Source organism: Perca flavescens, chromosome 12 (assembly GCF_004354835.1).
Source record: "Perca flavescens isolate YP-PL-M2 chromosome 12, PFLA_1.0, whole genome shotgun sequence".
Lineage (NCBI taxonomy): Eukaryota > Metazoa > Chordata > Actinopteri > Perciformes > Percidae > Perca > Perca flavescens.
Genome location: NC_041342.1, coordinates 11,632,054 through 11,647,038, shown reverse-complemented (window position 1 = coordinate 11,647,038; position 14,985 = coordinate 11,632,054). Strand labels below are relative to the sequence as shown.

Below are 14,985 nucleotides of genomic sequence, written 5' to 3'. Positions count from 1 at the left end.
TCCGAAACAGCTCTAGTTTCGAGCATAGTCGCTCCACAACGGATCAAGTCCAGACCGAACTTCCCGACCTCAAATGTTGTGGGCGGGCCCAAGTTTGGCTGCCATCCAGGCTATGAAATGGGCCTTTTTTTTTCTTCATAGAAACATTTTTGAGTAATCACAGTAGGAGAAGCACAGGCGTAAATAATAAAAGTTATGACGGTTAAAGTTTTTCGGCTGCTTCAGATTCAGGGTGCTGGTGTTGTGCATGCTGACTCACTGTCTCACAGTCGGCCCTTTTACTTGGATAGAAGAGCCATCGTTAATGTTTTTAATAACAGCCTGGGCTTGTCCTGCTATGACAAGTCAAAATATCTGCTGTGAAAAAGGCCCATGGAGTAAAGCCAATCCTCCCATTTAAGAAGCTGGAACCTGGTTCGTTGCTAAGTTGCTTAACAACTATTTAGCTAAGTCACTGTATTAATTTATATTGGAAAAAAATCCAAACACTTGTTGGTTCCAGCCTGTCAAATGAGATGACTTGATGCATTTTTTTCGGGGGGGGTCATAGATAAACTGTAGGCTGACGTGGTCATACTCTGATTTTAGTCAGAATGTGAGTCTGACGCTGCTCCACTGGGCTGTGATTATAGGGGCGTGTTTCAATCGAACCAGGAAAGAAAATGCCTCTGCACTCAATTGGATAGACCTCCAACCAATCGGAGCAACGGAGACAGACTCCATAGAAGCTGCGAATCAAAGGCAGGCTTCGACCAAGGGGGTAAGCCTCTCTTCAGAACTCGAACCTCCTATGGCGCCATTTTGATGCTACCAAACGCTCACACGCCGTTAGCATTCCATTGACTGCCATTCATTTTGACGTCACTTTGGCAGCGAATAACTTCACATCTGAAGCGTTTAAAGACTATTTGTCCATCTTTTATTTCTAAAGAAACACGATGTATGTATAAAAGGCTCCATTACCTTGTACCTCACGTTATGGCTCCATAGCGGACGTTTTTGTAAAAATAGGCTAACGATTGTGTCATAACCACGCAACTTACTGTCGCATAGTAGAGGAATTACCGTACAGTACAGGAGAAGCTCGACTTACATTAGCTGTTTTAGTTTAATTACTAATGTTAACTAGCATTTTAGTTAGCAATAATTAGCCTGTGCCTATGTTATCTCCTTACATATACCTACGCTCTCCATCTCTGTAAGATTGGGAATGATTGAGATTTCTCTTGGCACAGCTACCAGAAGACTTCCAACTTTCAGACAGGTTGTTCACGTCACATCTACGTCGTCTCTCTCAGTTGGAAGTTGCGCAGTAACGCTCAGCGCTCACCGGAAAAGTGCTTCTAATATCCTACACTGGTCTCCGTCCAGACCAACGGGATCTGTTGGTCCAGTTTATGTACTGTCTATGGCTTCGACAGAGCAAAGGCAGAGGCGGCAGTTTCCGTGTCGTGCGGACGGGTGTGGCGATGTGTATACTATACGTGATCGCGGTTCTCTGTTCCTTTTTTCAAATGAATGCGCTGTCGATATCTTCTACAACAGACGCGATGGCAGCCATCGTTGTTGTACACGAATTCAACCCGAGCGCTCTTTGGTGACGTGGTTGATTACGTTGCTGTTGATCATCTGTCCGTCATCATATATAAAGCCCGCCCTGGCAATGTGATTGGTCCAAAACAGCTCTGGCTCGAGCATAGCCGCTCCACAACGGATCAAGTCCAGACCGAACTTCCCGACCTCAAATGTTGTGGGCGGGGCCGAGTTTGACTGGCATCCAGGCTAAGTAAACTGGAAATGTACTTCTGTTGATCCCGACCAGCCAAAAACAGACATTATTTGTATTATTATCGATAAACGTAACTACACGGCTCTGTAGTTGAGAGGCGTTGGAGTTGGTGTTTGTGGCGTGTGTGTGTGTGTGTGTGTGTGTGTGTCTGTGCACGCACTGCATTGTGAGCGTTGGTAGTCACACAGCCTAGCCCACAGTGAATTCCACCATACCCAGGAGCAGATGTACTGAGAGGACTAGTGACGCCCATCCATCTGTTGGTTTAGCAGCAGAATGACTTGCTTTCATGCTTGCTTACTAAATCCTTTTGTATTGGCTTTACAATAGACCAACTCAGCAACATATCTTCACTCGTCAGGCAAAAACCTTACATTTGATTATTATTTTTTACTCCATAAATCAATGCTATTGTTCACTCTTAACATCTGTCTCTCATGTGTCAGTGAAGAGGTGATTTTGTCTGACTTCGTTTGAGAAAAATGGCTCAATAAAATGTTTTCAAAATAGCCTTTTTATTTAATTTCTCTTAAAAACCAACGGTAGACAAATGATAATATCTGTTCTAAGCACGAAGGTGAGGAGAGATGGTAGATTTTGAGCTGCCGGCTGCTTCAGGAAGTACAATGCGCTGTTAGTGCTCATGTACTAATCAGGTTAACATCAAACTCAGAGGTACACTTACGCAAAGCCAAGCAGGATGTGTAGTCACGGCAACCATCTCAGATAGGTAAGAAAGGTCTAGGAAAGGACGGACCTTATTTCCCCTCATACCCGTAAATAGGTCAGGTGTTTTTGATTGACACACACACGCACCGACTTCACTTCACAGTCTTTCCCCCCAACCCCCGGACTTTCTTCTACCCACCTCCTGTGCAATATTTAATATTTAATAGTTTTGATAACACTGATAATTCTGTGCAATTTCATTACTGTGTAATATAATTATTTCACACTGCGTATATCACTGTATACAAACCGTATTTATCTTTCTATTTTTATGTATGTATAGCTTCTCAGAGCTGTCAGCGCACGGGTCCACTATGTGACCAACCCTATGGAGCGTACCACATGGGTGAATATTTCGAGAGAGTGACAGTGTGAGTGAAGAACTAGATAGAGACAACCAAACGGAACGAATCAGAGAAGCAAAGAAAAGTTGTGTCCTGTTCTTTTTTTATTTATATATTTTATACTGTCCAATCAGTAAAACATGTCCTGTTCTGTAGACATGGTCCTTATTTATTTATTTATTTATTCATGTTGGACCAGTCCAATATGACTGTCAGTTGAAATTAACCTTGTGTTGTATTTGCTTTGAATCTGTTTTGATGCGATTTCCTATAACTTTTAAAATTTTAAAGTTAATATACAGTGGTGTTCATAAGTTTATGAACCCATGCTAAAGTTGAATACAAAGAGGAATAAAAAAATATTTTAGAAATTGATCTTAATGCCTTAATTAAAAACAATTAGGAAAAATCCAACCTTTAAGGACACAAATTTTCTTTGTGAACGAATAATGTATCGTGAATAAATAAATGTGTCCTTAAAAAAGATGTTTATTTTTAAAGGCCAGTTATTTGATGGATCCAGGATACTATGCATCCTGTTAAAGTTCCCTTGGCCTTTGGAATTAAAATAGCCCCACATCATCACATACCCTTCACCATATCTACAAATTGGCATCCGGTACTTTCCATAAGATCATCTCTCAATGCAAATCAAACCAGCTATTAGGCTAACGTTAGCTTAACCTTACTGCACTAGCTAGACTTATTAGAAATATATTATTCTTAAGTGTGGGCTCAACCATTACTAGAAATGTCTACAACCAGGAGCACGCACTGGGAGAGCGCAGTCACAGCCGTGTGTGTGTGTGTGTGTGTGTGTGTGTGTGTGTGTGTGTGTGTGTGTGTGTGTGTGTGTGTGTGTGTGTGTGTGTGTGTGTGCGTGTGCGTGTGTGTGCGTGTGTGTGTGTGTGTTCGATCTGTTACGTTAATGTAAGCCTAATGCCCATAAACTGACTTTTAATTGTTGTTGTTTGAAAAAATAGATAAAAATGGACAACAAGCCTGGGTAAATTGGTTAAATTTAGCCTACTTTATATAAAAAAAAGTAATTGCCCCGTCGTAATGTTTACCTGCACCCTTAGTCATTTTACCCTGGCGACGGGCCTGGGGTGGGGGTGGTGCGAGATCACCGAAGGCTCGCTACATCTGGTTGCTCCGACAGTGTTGTTGTCATTACTTAGAATAAAAAGAATTCCTCATGGGGAGACAGAAACTACGCACTATAGCTTTAAAATAGCTTCTTTTGTTTAAAACAAGCAGCCCAAAGCCAAACATGTTCTATCAATATTATGGACAGAAAAGCAGCAAATCTCCAAAATTTGGAGTCAATGAATGTTTAAAGTGCTCATATTATGCTCATTTTCAGGTTCATAATTATATTTAGAGGTTGTACCAGAATAGGTTTACATGGTTACATTTTCAATAAACACCATATTTTTGTCATACTACACATTGCTGCAGCTCCTCTTTCCACCCTATGTGTTGAGTTCTCTGTTTTAGCTACAGAGTGAGGCATCTCACTTCTGTTCCATCTTTGTTTGGAGTCACACATGCGCAGTAGCTAGGTAAGGACTACTAGCCAGTCAGAAGCAGAGTATGAGGGCGTGCCACGCTAGCAGCTAGGCGAGCATTATAACGTGTGTTACAAAGTGACGAGCGTTTGTCTCTGAAGTAAAGGCTGGACTACAATAGAGCTGTTTGGAGCAGTTGGTGAACAGTGTTTTCTGTTGAAGATGGTAAGTGCCATCCAGACTCCCTTTGACTGACACCAGCTCCTTTTTATCATTCACATGCTGAGTGGAGGCTTTCCAGTTCAAATTATGCCAGTTATGATTGAGGATTTCTGTATTTTTTTCTTATCCTTAATGACAACTTTTTTTTAAATATCTGTTGTGACGTGTTCACTGCCTTTTGGGGGGACGATATCTAAAGGGGACTGTACTCGACATTTAGAACGTTAATATAGCAACAAACATATATTTGCTAAAGATATAGTGGAGTAATGGCATCCTGAGCAGAGAATGAATCCAACTCCCTCGGTGTGTGTTGTAATCTGACCTTCTTCTTTGTTTAGATAGCCGGTCCGGCCATGAAAAAAAAACATGGCTAGTTTCACGAATTGGGGAAAGGTTTTTTTCTCCAGTTTTTTGACTACAGCCCCTTTTAAGCTATAACTCATGACAGCCCAGGGTCTGTTGGGACTTGCCGTCGCCAACCAAGCGCTGGGGGCCTGTGATAGCATGTTATGATCTGACACAGAAATCCAAAATTCCTCTCTAAAGGAAAACACGCTTTTGGAGGAATCTTTTTCTAGAGACTAGAGTGAAACCTGATTGAGCAACAACGGCATTTTATTTGTAGTTTTTTAGCACGTGAATTTCCTTTTCAATTGTTTTCGAATGAAGTAGTTGTTGTTTTTTAAGCCGTGGAGTGATATTGAGCATTATACATTATTAATGATCCATCTTAGCTGCGTTTTTTTCATTTTATTATTATACCACAACGAGGGCTGGGCGATATGAAGATAAAACAGATATCATGATATTTTTAACCAAATACCTCGATATTGATTGTGATGATATTGTAGGGTTGACTATTGGTGCTTTCACAAAATATTTACACAATTACATTTGAGATAAATAATCATCAGTAACGAAATGTACATATAAAGACTGAGTGGGTAAAGGCAAATAATAGAATAGCTAAGTCTGGGAGTTCAGAAAATGACATCACTTTACTATAACGCAGCCTTTTAAAACCAGGAAAAGACAACACTGATGTCATATTACGATATCTAGCCCTCATATATTGATATTGATAAAATATTGATATATTGCCCAGCCCTACTGACAGCTATCGACCAATCATATGTCATAATTTTGTGACCTGTTTTGTAATACTGCATAAAATAACTACATTTAACACATAACACATTTAATTGTGCATGCATATTTACAAAAAAAAAATCGGTTTAAACGAACTCCTTCCATTACCGAATAGTAGCTTAAAACCAGCTCCATGATTGATTACAAACGCTTCAGGTTCAGGTTGTTCAGAGGGCTTCAGTTTGCTGCCAACGCTGCACACGACTCTTTAGATTAGATTAGATTGGATTCAACTTTAGTGTCATTGTGCAGTGTACAAGTACAAAGACAACGAAATGCAGTTTGCGTCTAACCAGAAGTCCAAAAAAGCAGAAAAGTGCAATGTGATATACATAGTATAGACAGGTGGAGCATAGGCAGGACAAGAAATATATTGCAATGTTAAAGAGCAGAATAAATAGGGCTATGTAATATGAACAACATCTACAGATATGTGCAATGTAGTAGCAGTGACATTATACTAGTAGTAAGAATAATATAGATATATGCAGTGTATTAGCAGAATATATAATAAGAAAAACAGAATAAATATGGATATTCTGAATGAACCATATAGACAGATATGTACAGTATGTACAGCTATGTGCAGTGTGGTAACATTATAAGAGTAATAAGAAAACCTGTATGTGCAGCATGAATAGTATGAAGAGCAGTAGAATATGGCTATGTATCGGTGTAATTACAGTATGTACATTTGTAAATAAATAAATAGAACAGGGTGGGGGGCGGGTGGGTGTGCAGGGGGGTGAATTGTCACCGGGAAGCAGAGCAAGAGTTCAGTAGGGTGACAGCCGCAGGAAAGAAGCATCCTCAACTGTGATTGGACGGAGAGCAGGAAGCAGTGAAGGCAGGTGTGTTTAGAGTGTAAACTCTGTCCAAGGTGTAAGTTCCTCGTAGACACTGATCTGAGGTTAGATTTGCAAACTGTCAAGGTTAGTCAACGGGGCTGAGAAGTTGTTCATGAATGTTGTTCATGAATGCTTGGTACATGTTTCTAAATGCCAGGCGGATCTGTGTGGGGTTCAAGGCGTGAAATTTACAGGCAGATGAGTTGGTAATATAGCCTGATAATATAATACAATGTTTCACTATTTCACACAAATGTAAACAATAGGTAATGTAGTGTTTGTAGACAGTAGAACCAAGATGAATGTCTCCTATGAAAAAGGAGAGTGAATATATATATATAGATCAGTACTGTTGACAATAATATACTCCTATTTTTAAGCCTATTTTAACTTTTTTTAAATTATTATTATTATTTATTGTCATCTTCAACCTTCCAAATGCAATCTGTGTGTGTGTGGGGACAGACCGGAATGAAAAGGGCGAGTGAGTACATATATATAGTGTGTAATACTGTACATCATTTGAAGCCAGCCCCTCGAGTAGTAGAGAGGAACAAAATGGGGCTCTATGTGATACGTTCTCAATATCTTCAGCATGAAAACGCCGTTTGGTGTTTACATATTTTATGTGTGAAACGAGCTGTTTTTACCAGGTTTAAGTAGAAGAAAGCAAACTACTAAATGCTGTTATATCACCACAATGGTTGGCACAGTCATAGAATAACACGGTAGCCTAGTTACAGCATAAGGGCTGTGCAATGAATCCAACTTTGATTGGGCTTTCGGCTCCCAACGATCACAAAAACAGTGTAATCGAGAAGAACTATTATCTTGCACATTGCATTTTGGAAGTAAACTCTTATTTTGTCTTGTGTTCTGAATGTAAAAGGGTTCAATGGGGAAAAGTATTCAGTTCAATAAATGCAACACCTTTCCAAAAGTCAATGAGTAATCATGTTAAATAATTGTGATTTCAGTATTGCCCAAAATAATTGTGATTATGATTTTTTTTTTCCTTAATCAAGCTGCCCTAGTAGTTATCATCCACCAATCTGCAGTACCTTGTTTCTGCCACATGGTGGTGCCCTCTGACTGGCTATTAGTTAACACCATGGATAGTTAACACGCACACACACACACACACGCACACACACACACACACACACACACACACACACACACACACACACACACACACCCCATCTGTCACTGCCAGGTGGTCCAAACATACTCTAAGCTTTTTATTAAACGTGTCTATTACACTTAGTCTTTTCTGTTTATTCTTATGAGAGAGATAGAATGTGTGTGTGTGTGTGTGTGTGTGTGTGTGTGTGTGTGTGTGTGTGTGTGTGTGTGTGTCAGGGTAAACCTATTTAAAAAGCTAGCGTGCGCGTGGTTTAGTTTAGCTTGGATGCCAATTTATTAGGTACAGTTTTCATTAATATACAGTAAATCCCCATTTGTTTAACAAGACCTTCACTTGTCCATGCTTCTTGTGATTCTTTCTATACTCTTTGACTAAATATTATATTACATGCTTTACTGTATTGTCTGTCAAAGCAAATCGCCCATTTTGTGGTTTAAATAATGAAAATTGAAAGTTATGACTTCATGTTAAAACCTATTTAATAAAAAAAAATAATAAGTTAGATAGTTAAATCTCACTGTCATTTTTGTCCAGGAAACACAGTTCTTTGCAGCATAGGTTCTGGGCAGAGGCCAAGTGAAGATGTGTGAGGGCTGTGTACCAGCCATCAAAATCCCTCCCCCCCCAAGAACTCGCAGGTCACTCTCATCTGACGTCTGTTATTTGGCCTGGATTGGGGCAGTCATGGAGATGGTCAGACATTTTTCCTCACTGAACGGAGCGAGCATGCACATGAGCTCCATGTCGGCCTCGGACAGGATGGCCGTCGTCAGTTCTCTCACAGCAGTGGTTTCTTTCTTTTTTATGTGCCTTTGAAACTGTTGAACGCTGTCACAGTGGTACTAGGGAGGAGCAGCCATTCATGTGGTTTCTGAACCACATGAATGGCGCGTGTGTGTGTGTGTGTGTGTGTGTGAATCCGACCTGTGGCCCTTTGCTGCATGTCATCCCCTCTGTCTCCCCTCTTTTCTATGTCTCTACTATCTATAAAAAAAGAAAAAGCCCTCAAAATAATGTTAATAGGGTTAGGTTTGTCTCGGTTGACAAATTAAAAAAGAAATTAACACGTGTAACAGTCTACATTTTGGAAATCATTATTTTCTAAAAATGTTTTCCCTATAAATTACCTCTTAATTTTGTGATACAATGCACCCTGCATGTATACCTTTGTCCATGCGTGCATTTGAGGATAAATGAAACCTAATGTCTGTGAGAGACTTTGCACATGTGATTACATTGTAGTCCAAAGTTTCCTGTATAGTCCCAGTTTGTAGGCTTGTAATGTAATGCCAATCCTTCTGTCTGTTTGGACCGGGTAAAGTGCTTTGAAGGACTCCCACTCACAGGAAGACGCACCTTATGTGAGGACAAAAACTCTCCTCGCTTATGTTATTTCCTCTGACATACAGTACACCGCATTTCCATAGCCCAAATATGGGCACATCCTGTCTCAGGCGGAGAGAGTCCGGCCGGCTAGAACACGCTTCCTGTCAGACGTGTAATGAAGACCAGGAATGGTTGTGAATACATATGTTGACAGTATTTTTTTCGGCAGAGTGGGCTTTTCAACATAAATGGAGTCATTCATAACACTTACAGTGGAATCAGCATGCAAATTCAGCTGTGTGTGTGTGTGTGTGTGTGTGTGTGTGTGTGTGTGTGTGTGTGTGTGTGTGTGTGTGTGTGTGTGTGTGTGTGTGTGTGTGTGTGTGTGTGTGTGTGTGTGTGTGTGAGTGTGTGTGTGTGTGTGCAGAATGGAGAAACAGTGACACTTTGATGGATTCTTTCATTTTTTTAGTGCCTTTTATGAGTTCCTTAATGAGTCTATGGGGAAGTTTACTGGTATCCCAAACAAAGGTGTGTGTGTTTGTGTGTGTGTGTGTGTGTGTGTGTGTGTGTGTGTGCGCACTTCCTCACTGAGGCCTAGTCGGGACTCTGGAAAGGAGCTGGACACCTGTGTAATAGGGGCTCGCATCAGCGACTCACAAGTGTCTGTGAGGAGAGACTGCACCCCCTTTTGTTGCCTCAAAGTCCTCGGGGCCCCAAAGTTTTTGTCCGATGCCACACTATGTTACTGTGTTTAAGGCGAGCAGAAACAGGTGCCCTGAGAGATGCACAGCCACTGCCTGTCTCCCTTGTCCACAGTCTCAGTTGCTAAAATCAGGTGCCTCCTTCACACTCTGTCAAATGGGCCCACATCTGAAGAGCTCCAAGGCTTTGTCTGAGTATGATTCATCAAGTCATTGGCTCCGTTCTGGTGCACGGTGGAACAAGGCCTCACATGTTGTTCAGGAATGGTTCTCGTACAGTGGCTCCTTGTGCTCTTACCTCTCCGGACTGTAACAAAAAGGCAATGTTCCCTCTGCACGGGCCGGCTTCTTATTGCAAAGCTAGACACTTATCTGATTGTGTGAACAAGAAAAAAAATGACCGGGAGCAATCAGCCTCAGAATCTGCAACTCAGACATTCCACACTGACTCCAATCAAGGGGGGGGGGATGATTTAGTCTCTGTACACACCAGTGTTGTAGTCAAGTCACCAACTGTCGAGTCCAAGTCAAGTCTCAAGTCCCCAGGGTTCCAGTCTGAGTCCACGTCCGAGTCGAGTCACCATTATCTGAGTTCGAATCCGAGTCGAGTCCAGAGTCGCCGGTGTCCGAGCCCAAGTTCGAGTCACTAAAGAAGAGTCAGAGTCCAAGTCGAGTCTCTGTTACCAGCGTTCACAAATGTAACATTTAGCGGTGCTCTTTCCAGCAGGGGATGTAAAATCCGTGAAGGTGAACGGTGACCCGGGGCGCGTTCCCTCTACATCCTTCAAATGTGAACACTAATGCTGCGTTCCAGACACAATTTTTAGCCCGTAAGTTACGACTTCAAGTCGCGACTCACGACTCTGTAGCGTTCCAGGCCAAGTCACGACAAACCCTTCTGCGGCTCTGGTCTGATGATCTTCGCACAAGTGGTTGCTCACTTCACTTGCGCGAGTGAAAGTCGGTTTAGTTACGTTCATGTACAGCAGATTTGTGCGTCTGATGATTAAAATAATGACATTTCAGTGTTTCCTCTATGTTGATTTGCGTGGCGCCCCCACACGGCAACATTTCTGCCCCCCACGGTATCAGAAATATTGTTAGAGTGCATGTTGGAGAACGTTTGTATTTTAGGTGCATTATTTCCATGCTGAAGTAGTGACACTGCATTAATATAATGTAATTAATAGTGGGTTTATTGTTATTTGCTACAGAATGCTTAGCCTATATGTCAAGATCAAAGTTGGCCTATATAGTAACTCAAAAACTACAGTTCAATCACAACTGAAAATATGCCTCATTGTGTGTAGATGTGAATAAATATATATGTTTGTGTTGCAGCAAAGTGTCAGTTCCGTTTCATGGGGGGGGTGTTCGGACCTGCCCCCACTGCTAAAAAAAATCCTAAAGGAAACACTGCATTTGGTACACGTCAAAGCTGGCTAGCTAAACATTTTGCCGTTGGCAGGGTTCAGGTTAGGCTACCTAACGTTAACGTTAGCTAGCGGCTACCCAACGTTAACGTTAGCTAGCACTAGCTGATACTAAGGATTTCTAGTCGGCGACATATTTTGGGCTTCATTTAAGAACCATAACCTGTAGTAGTACACAATTGTATGTGTATTGTTTTGATTACAATGTGCGGAATTACTTTATGTTGCTTATTTATGTCTATTTATTTCTATTTCTCACCGTTAATCACCGGCGTCTGTACAGCACCAACAGGGGTCGCCATTGTTGTTTATGTGTTTGTGACGTCAAAAACTGTAACTGGGAGTACAACGGACTGGTACGAGTTCACGGGTAGTAAGTTACGGGTTTGACTGCCGTTCCAGGGCACTTTGACGGGCAAAAAGTTTTGTAAACACGGGTTACGGGCTGCCTGGAACGCAGCATTAGTAAGGGGGCGCGCATGCATCATGAACTACAGTTGCAGGAGGACACATTTCCTGCCCCTGCATAAAGGGGGTTACAGACTAAATATATATCAATATCTTATATCAAATTTTAATAACCTATTGCACACAAAAGTAGATATTTCATCCAACTTCCGAGTCCTATTTCAGGAATGTCCAAGTCTGATTTCATTAAATCGAGTCCAAGTCATCAGTGCGCGAGTCCAAGTCAAGAGTCTAGAGAATAGCGACTGGAGACAGATTTAAGTCCGTGTCCAGGACTCTAGTACTCTATCACCGGTACCCTACCCTATATGTAGAAGACGTTACCACAGTAGAGTTGGGTTTGAAGTTTCCTACTTTAGCCAAGCAGCATTCTGTGGATTATCCGGAATTGACCGTTTTGTTACGCCTCCCGCAGACCAAATGGAACCAAACTTGAATTGAACTCCAAAGCAGTGTTCACAGTTACTTAATTAAAACAAACAAAGCCACTTGTTTGACTGACACAAGGTGGACCTAGTGACCTCGGAGTGGACCTTTGTGTGCTTGAGAAATGGATAGAGCATGAAGGCAGAGGAAGTAAAGGGAGACGAAGGGAGGATGAAGAGGAGGAGGAGGAGGCAAACCTAATTTTTTAAGGGATTCCGGGTGGGCGGCAGAGGAAGTGGCCTCAGTGTGACCCACAGAGTGAGCCTCTTCCTCCGCCCGGCAGGTCTTTGAAACTGTGAGATGAACGGAGTCACAGTGGTTGGAGGGAGGAGCGGCTATTCATGTGGTTTCTGATTAATAGTATCTCAGGCCCCTGTGTGTGTGTGGGTGTCAGTGTGTCTGTGTGTGTGTGTGTGTGTGTGTGTGTGTGGGGGGGTGTAAGTCAATCTGGCTGTATGTAAGTCAATGCATCTGTCTGAGAGTCTGTCTGCCTTTATTCTTAATGTATTTTAACTACAAATTTCATGCCTCCCTTTCCTAAATATCGGTTAAACATACTGAATCTATTTGATTTATCTGACTTGCTTTAATTTGATTAGTTTTTCTAGACGTTTATTTTTTAAAGTGATGCAAGATGGGTTTGGGGAATTTCCGTTTGTCTCCACTTTCCCTCTCTGCTTCCTCTGCCTCTGTATCTCTGCAGATGTTTAAAAACCAAAAGTACTTTCAGTGGCATGACTGGAATGTAATCCTGGAGTCACATGAAATGCCCCATAATGCAACATCTTGAGTGACTTCAGGGTTCTTTTTGGGGGGGATTTTGTTTGGATTGTATGCAGCGATGGCATTCTTTCATTTATCCTTTTATGTGCTTCCCTTCTTAAAGGGATGCACCTATTTTAAACATGAAGTTCAGTTCACAAAGAGTACTACACAGCATGTGCAAACAGTTGTTTAGTGTAATCTTTGACTTGTACACGGAGCTTTCCAAAGTTTGAAAAAAATAACCCTGATGATGTCATCATTAGTTATTGGTTATCACAGCTGGGACTTGACTAAAATATGTACCCATGCTAGCGGCATGACTCTATGTTGGCGATGTCCGTCTGTCGGTCTGTTGGTCCAGGAATATCTTTTACTCAGACATTCATTTTCCACAGATGATAAACCCTAATGATTATGGTGATCCTCTGACTTCCTGTAGTGCCAACAGCACGTCAAAGTTATCAGTTATCCTGAGAAATATGATAATATAATAATAATAATAACACATCTAACCGATTGGCACAAACTTTTGTACAGACATTCATGGTTAACTGCAGGTGTGGAATGTGAAAGAAGCGGACATTTAATAGGCAGGACGTGTCTAATGAAAGATACCAGTTGCATTATGGGAAACATAGGATCCAGTCATTTTGTCTGACCTTGACCCTTACTAGGAACTAAAAGTCCAGATATTTTAGCCTCTGCTGCTTCAATGTTGCCCTTTCTTTTTTCCTTTTTTCTAATAATGATTATTTTCATTGTCAATTAATCTGTAGAATATTTTCTCAATTAATCGTTTAGATGTTTGGTCTTTAAAATGTGACGTAAAATAATGAAATATGCCGATCAGTGTTTCCCAAAACCCAAGATGACGTCATCAAATATCTTGTTTTGTCCACAACTCAAAGATATTCAGTTTAGTGTCACAGAGGAGTGAAGAAACTAGAACAATATTCACATTTAGGAAGCTGCAATCAGAGAATTCTTTCAACCGGAAAAAAATAGTTGGCGATATTTTAAAAGATGACAACTAATCGATTGATCCTTGTAGATCTGGACTCCTTTAATTGGATCTTCTATGGATAAGAGCAAATAATAATGCACCAGTAAATGACCAATAATTTTTTTCTCTAAACATTTCTATGCGTTCAGTCTTCTGTTTTGAGTCTCAGGGCCCTATCTCGCACCCGGTGCAGCGCAGCGCAAAGCCCGACACAAGTGTCTTTGCTAGTTTAAGACCGACGCGTTTTTAATTTCCCGTCCAGCACCCGCGTCGTTTAAATAGCAAATGCACCTGCGCCTAACTGGGCGCCCATGGGCGTGCTGGTCTTACAGGGAGGTGTGTTCAGGTGCATTCTTGGCGTATTGCTATCTTGAGGCAGCGGAAAGTGATTTTGCCATTGACCAACAACAAAAAAGTCTGTAGCACAGCATTTCATTGTTATTTTAACAGCGCATTAATAAAATGCACCTAGGCTCACGCACAGCACGCGCACACTATGCTTGTTACACACACACGGACACGCAGCAGCACACAAAGAGGCAAAAGATTAAAAATAAAAATATTACGGTGCAAATCCGCCATCATAATAGCAATGCGCCAAGGTCCAAACGCGCCTGGCTTTTAAAGGGAATGGGAGATGACACTCTGATTGGTTTATTGCATGTTACGCCCAAAACACACCTATGAATTAATGAAGACACTAATATAACCCTTTTGAACCACGCGCCTGGCGCACAGACTCTTTTATTCCGCCGTTAATCTAGCAAAAGTGGATTCGGACACGCCCTAAACGCACCTGAGCCAGGCACTTCACGCCATGCTCTTGGATCGTTAAAATAGGGCCCTTATTCTCTCTGCTCTTGGCCTTTAGTTCTGACCTCGTCCTTCTTTCTGCTCGGCAATGACCAAGGTCTTCAACTCGCTCATAAAGCCATCAATAATCAGTCACCCGGCCTACAGTAGCACAGTAAATGCTCGTGATAATGTAGTCATGAACTTATCAGTTTGCAAGTGGCTATTCATCAGTTAATATTAACTCGATAATACTGTTTCCACTTGTGCCAGTACTCCAGTAATGTCATGAATGTGCTTTTGTCACAGTGACTGTTGCATTTTTC

At 41.5% G+C, this 14,985-nt stretch overlaps 1 protein-coding gene across 1 annotated transcript in view; it reads left to right on the top strand.

The window, feature by feature from the left end:
* The first annotated feature begins 595 nt into the window (after positions 1-595).
* The window catches only part of gng12a (guanine nucleotide binding protein (G protein), gamma 12a), a 31,541-nt gene continuing 17,151 nt past the window's right edge, over positions 596-14,985 (top strand). Inside the window, exon 1 of the mRNA XM_028593140.1 lies at positions 596-760. The gene's annotated coding sequence lies outside the window, so the exon portion shown is untranslated. The remainder of the gene's footprint in view (positions 761-14,985) is intronic.